General features: G+C 38.5%; 1 long non-coding RNA gene across 1 annotated transcript; it reads right to left on the reverse strand.

Annotated features, from left to right (window-relative positions):
* Positions 1 to 6,628: 6,628 nt before the first annotated feature.
* Positions 6,629 to 9,536, reverse strand: LOC136420513 (uncharacterized). Its single transcript, XR_010753231.1, has 3 exons — positions 9,277 to 9,536; positions 8,765 to 8,921; positions 6,629 to 7,726 (listed from the first exon to the last, which is right to left on the reverse strand). It is a non-coding gene; the product is annotated as an uncharacterized lncRNA (long non-coding RNA).
* Between the last annotated feature and the right edge of the window lie 515 nt (positions 9,537 to 10,051).

The following is a 10,051-nucleotide window of genomic DNA, read 5'->3' on the forward strand; positions in this document are numbered from 1 at the left end:
TATGTGTTGAACCTAAGCTATTGTAGATTCATCATCATCATATCAGGCAGCTTGCCCGGACTAAGGTTGCTCTTTCCCTCCAGGCAACACTGTCCGCCATAAGTTGGTCTAGATGTTCAGACCTCGCTCCTACATCCCCAGCAAGTTGGTCTATGTAGGTCCTTCGGGGTCGCCCGACAGAGGAATGCCCATGAGTTGGCGCCCAGAGTAGGAATTTCGCTTACTAGCTCTTCTTTGATTCTGTAGCTGTGTCCTGCAAACTGTACCCTTCTCTCTCGTATGGTTGACGATAGAGATGGTAATGTTCCATACAGTTCCGCTTTAGTGGGGTGTTGTTTCCAGGATTTATTGAGCACAGCTCGAAGCATGCGGGTGTAGGTTTCGTCAAGCTTGTTCTCAAGTTTCTTTGTCAGTGTCCACGCTGAAGAACCATACAAAAGCACAGATTCTACCACATCCCTAAAGAAGTTCCTTGGAGATTAATGAATGAATAAACATCCGTATACCGTCACGAAGACATATTTGATAGCCCCAGGGGCTGTTTTTTATCTGTGAGCTTCATATTTGCGTCACACCACCTTTTTACGGTCATCGCAGCGCTTGTCCGTCTCGTAAACGGTCGTTCCAATGGTGGAACGGTAGAACCATATCACTGATGGGTAGAAACCATACCAAACGTATCATTTATTTCTAAAATTCGTAAAAAAAAAGTTTGAGTTGTGAAGAAATTTAAAAGAAACGTTTAAAAAAGGAAAAAAAAGCAAGCTATCAATTCGAACTCAGTTCAAAAAGAATACTCATAAACCCTATCTCCTTCGCCACGTAAAATTGCGACCTTGCAGATGTTCATAGCATAAAGTAAAACTCGCCCGTTTTCACAAAGTGCTCTACTCGTTTTTCTTAAAATCCATACGAATATTGACTGAATTTGTGAAAATATTTAGGTGGTGTTGTAATCAATACTCTTAAAAGACAAGCATTTTTTCTTTATGCAACTGGTTTAAAGGTCGGAATAAAAGGGGGTTGATGTCGGTGCGTTAAACAAACTACAGGCATCCGTAACTTATCATCTCCCACGCAAGGTCGCACAATCCCTATATAATGATTATTTTCCATAGAGCGGCACCCTCATTTTGAAACAGTTCAAACGACTAGATCCATAATAAAAGATTGCAATGCAATTGCTTAAGATAAAATCATCAAAACAACAATATGAGGACTTTTCATACCCGTTTATTGTTTTAACAGACTAATTATTAAGACACAAAGGATTGCTAGCTGAGGATTGAATATTAGACAATTCAACGTTTTAAATATCATTCAAAACAATTCTTTCTTTATTTCTTTCTAGAAATGAGAAATTGAATAGATCTATTGTAGGTTGCAACGTCTAGGAAATTTTCTTTGTTGTTAAAATGCAAACTAAGTTGATGTAGGTTTGTAAAGCAAGTGACTAAACAGAAACCAACTAACTTATCCTTGAAAAGGAACAAACCGGGATGGTATATAAGCATAGAAAACGAGATACAGAGATACAATATCACAACAGAAAAGACACTCCTGCTACAAGGTCTGGAGTCTCATTAAAAAAAAACGATGAAATCAATAGAACAGTGAGAGGATCCCTTATCAATTCTACCAAGTGACATAAAATTTTCTGTCTGTATCATAAACTAGCATGTTAGAATAATAAGGGACGAATAGCATGCTCTTTGAATTACCGCCCTCCCAGGCACGGGACTGATTATTCATCCCCTGCCACAAAATCACTATTGTAATAGAAAAGGCCACATTTGTGAACAAATACAAGATATATCATTCCTTTTCCCTGGCCTCTCCATGCAAAAGTGGAATTTTTCATATCAAATTGCTTCTAGTCATTAAAAGGAACATACCATAATCATATTAGCTGAAACTGTTGTAAATTCGAACCCTCCATGAATAGACATATGCAAAATGAAATGTTCGAAGTTACATGTACCCTATCCCTTGAGAAACAGCAACCAATGCCAAATAAAAAAATAATTTATTAATACCAAATATCACTTAGCAACACTGGTTATTAAGGCAAGTCGTTTAATCAAACGTAATCAGTGTTCAAATCTTAATTTACAAAAAGTTAGATTACGGGAAGAGACATTGTATTAACATCAGAGTGTATGCTCACACATAAAAGAAAAGCTCATCGGCTAAAAATATACATTTTGGAGTAACCCCCCCCCCCTCGCACCCACTAACAAAACAAACTTTAAGAAATCATCTTAAATACCTGTATACGAGAAATGAAAACAAGGTGTTTTACCTGTAATGGTATTACACAGGAACCACCATTATACGTGTTTGCAGCATATGGACAAACAAATTCCTAGGATTGACTATCGTAGCATTGAATCCGTAGCCATCAAATACTAGTTTGACATCCTTATCCCGTAACTTTAAAGAACGGTTGAATGCAAGTATGCAAAGACTAGGTTGTTCAGGCTAGGTTGTTGAGTGCTTCAGCTTAAGTAATATATCCAGTGTGTTACTCATGCATATGTCCTAACAATTGAGATCATGGAAGGATCATCTCTTTTTACAACAAGTAATTTATTTAACCGACGCTTCGGTAATTATTCGTCATCTAGCATTGTCGGTTGCTAAGCTGAATTTTGAATAGCTGATGGGGTATCGGGATACAAGAGGTCTCGTGACCTCCCATGAGCCTCTTAATCTGTTTAATTTAAATATGTTCAATCCTCTTGAAATAAAGGGAATGTTTTCTGTGTTTGCCCCAAATGTCAGAGTTTCGGCTACTGTATAACAATACGGGTGGCCTTGGCTTTTGGCTGGAGCCCTTTAAATCCCGCGTTCTAGACAGGGAAAATTAACACAATGCAACCAATTTTGATTGGCCTCATTAGACGGTGGACGGTGGGCTTACTATTTTAATTGTGTGCATGTTTGTCTGTAAAATACTAGCTGTGGATAAGATGCTTACCGACGTACATAAAAAGAAAAAAGCAAACTCTTTAACACCATCAAAGATGATAGTTCTAATTTGTTGTTTGTTCCATAGCTCTTCTCGAATGTAATTTTCCACAATGCCTTTGCGATTATACTCAAGATACAGTAACCGTAAGGTTATGTTAGAATTTAACACTGTGGCATACGAGCCCAGCATATTTAATACCATTGTAAAACACAATATATTCCAGGCCCGAAATGAATTCTATGAAATCAGTATGTTGCAAGGAAAAGAATAGAGACAAAATCACGTCTAAACAATATATTTTTCTTAATAGTGCCTGAGGTATGGGGTATAAAAATAGTACCTCCAACTTCAGCTTCTTGGGATGAACCACACGCGTACATCGTATTGGGAATGACGTGGTCTATGGATACTGCATACGTATTGGTAGCTTCTGTTTCCTTTGTTTGTTCACAATCATTTTTTTCAGTCTCAATCTGGGGAATGTTGATATCTTCCATGACAGTAGAAGTTGATTCGGCCTGGTTTTCCGTTTCTGTGTTTAATTAAAGAGCTTTAGTTAGAAAACTTTATTTACTACCTAATATGTAAGAAGACACATCCTTAAATCATCACTAGATAACAATTATCTTCAGTGGGATAAACGCAGCTGATTCCAACTTACCTGTTGTAACGCCTGGACTCGATTTCATTAAGATGATGACAGGTTGTGAATGACACTAATATCTCTTCTACGAACCACCTCAATAAGGTGCTTCTCGCAAGTTTGATGTTTGTCCGTCGTCTGTTGAGCAACAGGGGGATGAGCAAGGAGAAAACCTACTCGCCCTGGAAAGGGCTTATTCTAAACAACTCAAGATGTACGGCAGACAGTGTATGAAAGCAAGTCCTTTCTTCTTAACAAAGCGAACTCAATTTGCTGACTTGAGTAAAAACGAAAGGGACACGTCCTTCGTGTCACAGAAGAAGTTCGTAAGATTCTGCCGACTGACGTAACAACAAAGTACTTCTGAAACAGCAGGTATTTTTCAAAAGAAAGCCTTGTCCATAGGTAACAAAAGAACCTCGTATATCGATTAATCAGGTAATATATAGTAGATTTCTGTGTTTTATATCGATATCTGATACAGAATCTGATAAAGAAAGGATGTAAAAGAATCGGTAGGGTTGAATTTAAAATCTATACCCAACTCGAATTTATTCCTCCGATGTTTTCACAGTTCATGCTCTTCGTGGTAACTAGAAATACCTCCCCTTTCCTCTTTGAACCAAAAAGTACCAAAGGTCATTTCTTTAACTGACAATGTAGTGTCTTTGAATCAATTGCTTCATACTGTTAAAAGAAGTATTGTTGTTGTTGTTTTTTCCACAAAAGAACGGATGAATTTCTATGCGCTTAGACAACACCACTTAAAGCTATAACCAGGGACACTCCATGATTCATCTTACTAGATTCTGACTTGACATTATCATTTTCTGGGGTGACGTAAACTATGATTTTGCATTGAAAGTGCGTAGAGCCATTGGATAACACTTTAGAGCAGCTTGCGAGCATGCTGGCGGTAGAGCGGCATTTCCAGATAGAGATTTTTACACTTTTCTTAGGGGTGACGTTAACCATGATTTTGCATTGAAAGTGCGTAGAGCCATTGGACAACACGTTAGAGCAGCTTGCGAGCATGCTGGCGGTAGAGCGGCATTTCCAGATAGAGATGTTTACACTTTTCTTAGGGGTGACGTTAACCATGATTTTGGATTGAAGGTGCGTAGAGCCATTGTATAACATGTTAGAGCTGCTTGCGAGCATGCTGGCGGTAGAGCGGCATTTCCAGATAAAGATTTTTACATTTTTCTTCGGGGTGACGTTAACTATGATTTTGCATTGAAAGTGTGTAGAGCCATTGGATAACACGTTAGAGCAGCTTGCGAGCATGCTGGCGGTAGAGCGGCATTTCCAGATAGAGATTTTTACATTTTTCTTAGGGGTGACGTTAACCATTATTTTGCATTGAAAGTGCGTGGAGTCATCCAGCTCCATGGTGGTAGACAAAATTTTGCCGCAGGGCTGCACTAATCGGCTCCATGGAGCTATCAGTGCAGATACTATTGGAGATGTGTTGCTGTAACTTCTCTATTGTTTTGTATGAGCGTCGGATAAGAACACATGACAAAATTAATCAATGGAAAATCCACTCACTATTGATTGCAGACAAAATACTATCAACACAAAAAGGAACTGACATAATTTGGGTGTATCTAAATTTTATTCAAAATGCTTTGCGTGCTTGCTGAACATAAATTAAACTGCCAAAACAACGAAAAACGTGTTCTTTACCACGCTGTTTTTCGGTCCCTCAAGCACAGCTTATTTAGTGCTGACTATGTAATTTGTTTGGCCTGCAGCTAAATTCTATATATATTTATTTGTGAAAAGTTACATTGTACATACGCAATGCTAATACGTTCTTAATTACATAAGATCATCAACAGATGAATTTTACAATGATTCAGGAGGAAAAATATAACATTAACAGCTGTAAGACCACGTGCTTGGGGCCCGGAAAGGCTCAGCTTGTTTGTACATTTGTACTGTACTAGCCAGTAACAGGTAAATCGTGTACACCCGACATAGCCTTCAGATGAAAGGACACGTACACATTTGTCCTCGTATCAAAAGGAAAGGGGGGGTTGACAACTGCGATGGTATTTTGTTTTTCTTCATGGGCAGACTAATTTTCGGAAATTCTTTCATTCGTTGCCATACCAGCATGCTCTTGATTAACAGTTGATGAAGGCCTGCTATTATGTCTGTTGACGGGCCATGGGATTCGGAGAAAAAAGACCCTTGCTTGACTGTTCGGTTGAGTTGTGATAGAGTCAACAATGATCGGAAAATTTAAAATAGCGTGGTAACAATGTAAACTTAAATTGACCATAAACAGCTAAACAGTACCCACATCTGACAGAAAGTTGATCTATTAAAACATAAGAATAAAAGAACACCAATTATCTCTTTTGTCGAGTCAGTGAAGCTACAAACGGTATCCACATTTTATAGCATTGCCTTCAAATTGGTCTATTTAGAATTTAAAAAAAGCCAAACATAACTAAAGTTTAGCAAATGGTATGTATTAAACATATTAAGTTTGTTGACATGCTGAGGCTATGGGACCATAATTCTTCAATATTACTGTTTTAACAAATTTGAAGAAAAAAATTGTCAAGATGCAGTTTTCTAGAACATACATGCAACCAACCGTACAATTGAATTGATTCGAATAAGTTATTTGGCTGTAAAAAGGGAGCCACCCGAAAGCTTTTACAGAGGGTTAGCCCTTGTAACTGAACAATATTAAAAATTGAATACAAACTCTCACAAAGCACATTCAAATACATATGAAGGCGTACAAAACACGAGACTGAAATACACAGAAGAGATTACGAAAACTATCACAAAACTAAAGCGCGCATGAAAAATTGCACGAGACTAAGCTATTTATAACATCGTTAACGAAGTCAAATATCGTGTTCATATTACGGAGATTGTACAATAAGTCATCTGAGTCGTCAGTTATTTGGCAATGTCGATATTGAGATAGGTCAGTCATTATTTACATATACAGTCAGTATTTGTTGCCCAGTGATGTACAGAGTTTGTTTTTGACGGAGCGGACGGTAAGGGATGTGTGGATATTACTAGGAAGAGAGTTCAAGAGTAACATTGCTCTACTCGCGACGTATGTTCTTTGAGATCAGGTAGTATTACAAGCTGGAGTAGCCAGGTGTTCTGTTTTTAGGGGATAGCTGGAGTTGGTATAAGGCGCGAGTGTTAGCTGTGGCAAACGTTGTAAATGTGAAGGGTATCGTCCATTCAAGAGTCTGTACAGAGTCACAGTTGTGTGAAACTTGCGTCGGTACTTGACTAACGGAAGTGATAGTTCGGTGTAGAGACTTTCGTATGAAGGATACGGTAGCCCGAAGTGGCCGCTGCCGATGCTGGTGGTTTGATGCTGGAAGGATTCCACAGTCATTTGTGCGCGTTTGGTAAGACCGACCAGATAATGTACGCTTTCTCCAGGATTGGCCTTGTGAGTGTTATGTAAAGTCTGATAAGTAGGTCTTTTGGTATCTTCTTGCTTAGAGCAAATTGTAATCCATAAGATCGTCTAACTTTGGTAGTGATGATGTCGATATGGTTTGACCAGGAGAGTGTACCGGCATTTATGAGGGTAACGCCGAGGTCTTAATGCCTGGTGACAATTTGCAGTACAGATCTTCTTAGGGTCACGCGAGAGATCTGTCGTGGAACATTGCCGTGTATTTGTCTAAAATAAAGGTACGTACATTTAGGATGCAACTATCTGAAATGCATGTGGGGTAAAGTGTATAACCTGCAAACAATCTTCTCATTGGCCGCTTTGTAGATTTCAATGCCAGTGGATATCTGTGTACTTACTCCATCAATCATTTGCTATGCACTCACATCCTCTGTCTGGTTTTCTGAAAACAGAAAGGATTATGCTTGTAAATGATGTTTTGAATTCTAACGTGAAGAACTGTATATTGATAAGCTCAAAGTTTTAGAATATCTTGATTGACATTTTCTTGAGTTCTTTATTAACCAGTTATAAACATAAATAAGAAACATCAGGCTTGCCTGTAAGCTGTTGCTGAGTTTCCTCTGCACTGTTCTGTTTCTTCTGTTTCACATATTCATCATGTTGGTGTATCACCTCACTGGTGTCTTCCATCCATCTATTAATAGAATAGTTAACATTACAATAACCTACTATAAAAAAAATATTGTAATGATTTGTATAATACACGAAAGGAGTTAACTGTTCTTTTATTTTTCTTGTGTTCCATTTTGGAGTGTATTCATTGCATTGTTTGTTTCTTTGTTTGTTGTTAAAAAAAGTACCATGTATTTGACAAAAGCAGGCACATCGATTACCGTCTGTTACCTTCGTCATTTGAGGGGACATAGACTCAATCTTGTTTAAAACCGCATTCTTATAATTAAACATTGTTTTATCGTGTTTTTTTAGAATATGTATCACTGAACGTGACAATACCTTACTTCTAGAATCGCATTAGCTCACCATTATTACACATTACATTTGGAACCGCATATCTCACTATTGTTGGACAAGATCTATGTATGCTTTTGCGTTTCGGACTGCTTTGTTAGCAGTATCACATAGCATCGGTGCACAGGTAACCAAACAATACCTAACTTCAATGCACAGTAAACAAGTTATAAGTGCCAGCTCGAAATTAATACGTGGTAATTGTCCCTGTGGTGTAGTGGTCTGCGCTTCTGTCTCTCACCACATCTGGTTCAAATTACTTGGATCAGAAGGACTGGGGTTCAAGCCCCAGGTAGGACACCTCTGGATAAGAAGCGCATTGAGTCATATCAAAGACTTTATAAAAATTGTAAATAATTCTGAAACAGTATGGAAGTTAAACACACTTCACTGCCGGAGGACTGGCCCTCTGCTACAGTGATTGCGCCACAGTGTGGCCCAGGGCTATGAAACGGAGATGGGCACCGCCCTATACATCAACAATGGTGTGGGAGGATTTTAAGTAATTGATAAAGGAATGTGCTATCCAGTCATTCACCAACCTGTGTAGTGAGCAATCACAGCGAAGTGTACGCTTTTTAATCGAATACATGCTAAATATGTTATATTTCACGTGCAAATAAGTCTGTTGATTACAGAATTGCACATAGCAAAATACTTGAAGCAATTTCTTTTTTTTTCAAAGTAGGGAAGTTAAACTTACTGTAGCAATATGATGGGAACGAGAAGTAACCCGGTAGATATGATGAAACAGAAGCCTGGGAAGGAGCTGAGTGTAGCTGTATACAGTTTGTTGAACAGGAGCGAGGCCAACAGGGGGCACGTGACCTCTATTGCAGACATGACAGAGAACATAACACCTGGAGTAGTAAATCATCAAAACATCAAGAAAAATAATCACCCCAGTACAGCTACAACACACATCCACACAATACGAACAAAAATGCTTCTGAAACCCCTCTCAAACTAGATCCGCTGCACGTTGGTGGCCTCACTGCGTCCAAAATTGGATTTGTGTTTTCTTGAGTTTATAATGAGGTATCATGCAAAACGTGCGCGTACGACTAAAAACACAACAAAACAAAAAGAGCGAATGATTTACTTTCAATCGATGGAATTCGTTGAGGACGCTGTCAAATTGCTCGGTCGAAACGAGGTCGCCAACGTACCACATGGCGCTAGCTGAGACCGGAGATTATCTTAATAAACACATACCTTTTTCTCCATCTGCGACTGTTTTGGAACACAGAGATCTGATAGTCACTGCTATGAAACCAGACAGAATCCCTAGTACTGGAACTATAAGGTGAAATTAGAAAAAGTAAAAGCATAGAATAATTTGCTTAAGTGTGGCATTTTTGGTAGTGCTTGGAATAACATTTTGCACATTTCTCAGTAGCATAAAACGTATTTCAACGACATTAAATCCATTATTTACTGTCATCATTAGCTAACATAGGTTTTTAGTTGACGTGTAAAATTGTATACTATTGTTCTCTACCCTACTTACGTCCAATCGTAGATGTGCGAAATGACTGTAAAAAACAGAACATCGTATACCAAACTTTAGATTATTAATTTTGTTCCTTCGCATTTTCTTCTTTGACTTTCGAAGACTTTGCTCCGAACTCAAATTTAAAATAAATTTTGTGCAACGAGCACGTTTGCGACAAAGGTATTGTACATGGTAAGCAAAGTATACGTATTGTAAGACATAATTATCTGACTTTCAAAATTTCATCAAACATCAGATGTACACTGCAACCCACACGGCGCGAATGACGTCAAATGAAAAGCTTCTAAAAAAGTGCTTAGTTCTTTAAATATACTAATCCTCCGGCGTTGGGGATAGAAAGGAAAAAACAGCAGATGTTGGCGCGTTTTAGTTACTTTAACAGATTAAACACCTGGACACACCTGCTGGTTGCTAAGGTAAGGTTCCAGTCACAAAGGAGGTATCGGGGTTACCGGAGCATGAACACATTCGTGC

This window comes from Branchiostoma lanceolatum, chromosome 15, assembly GCF_035083965.1.
Source record: "Branchiostoma lanceolatum isolate klBraLanc5 chromosome 15, klBraLanc5.hap2, whole genome shotgun sequence".
In the NCBI taxonomy this organism is placed as follows: domain Eukaryota; kingdom Metazoa; phylum Chordata; class Leptocardii; order Amphioxiformes; family Branchiostomatidae; genus Branchiostoma; species Branchiostoma lanceolatum.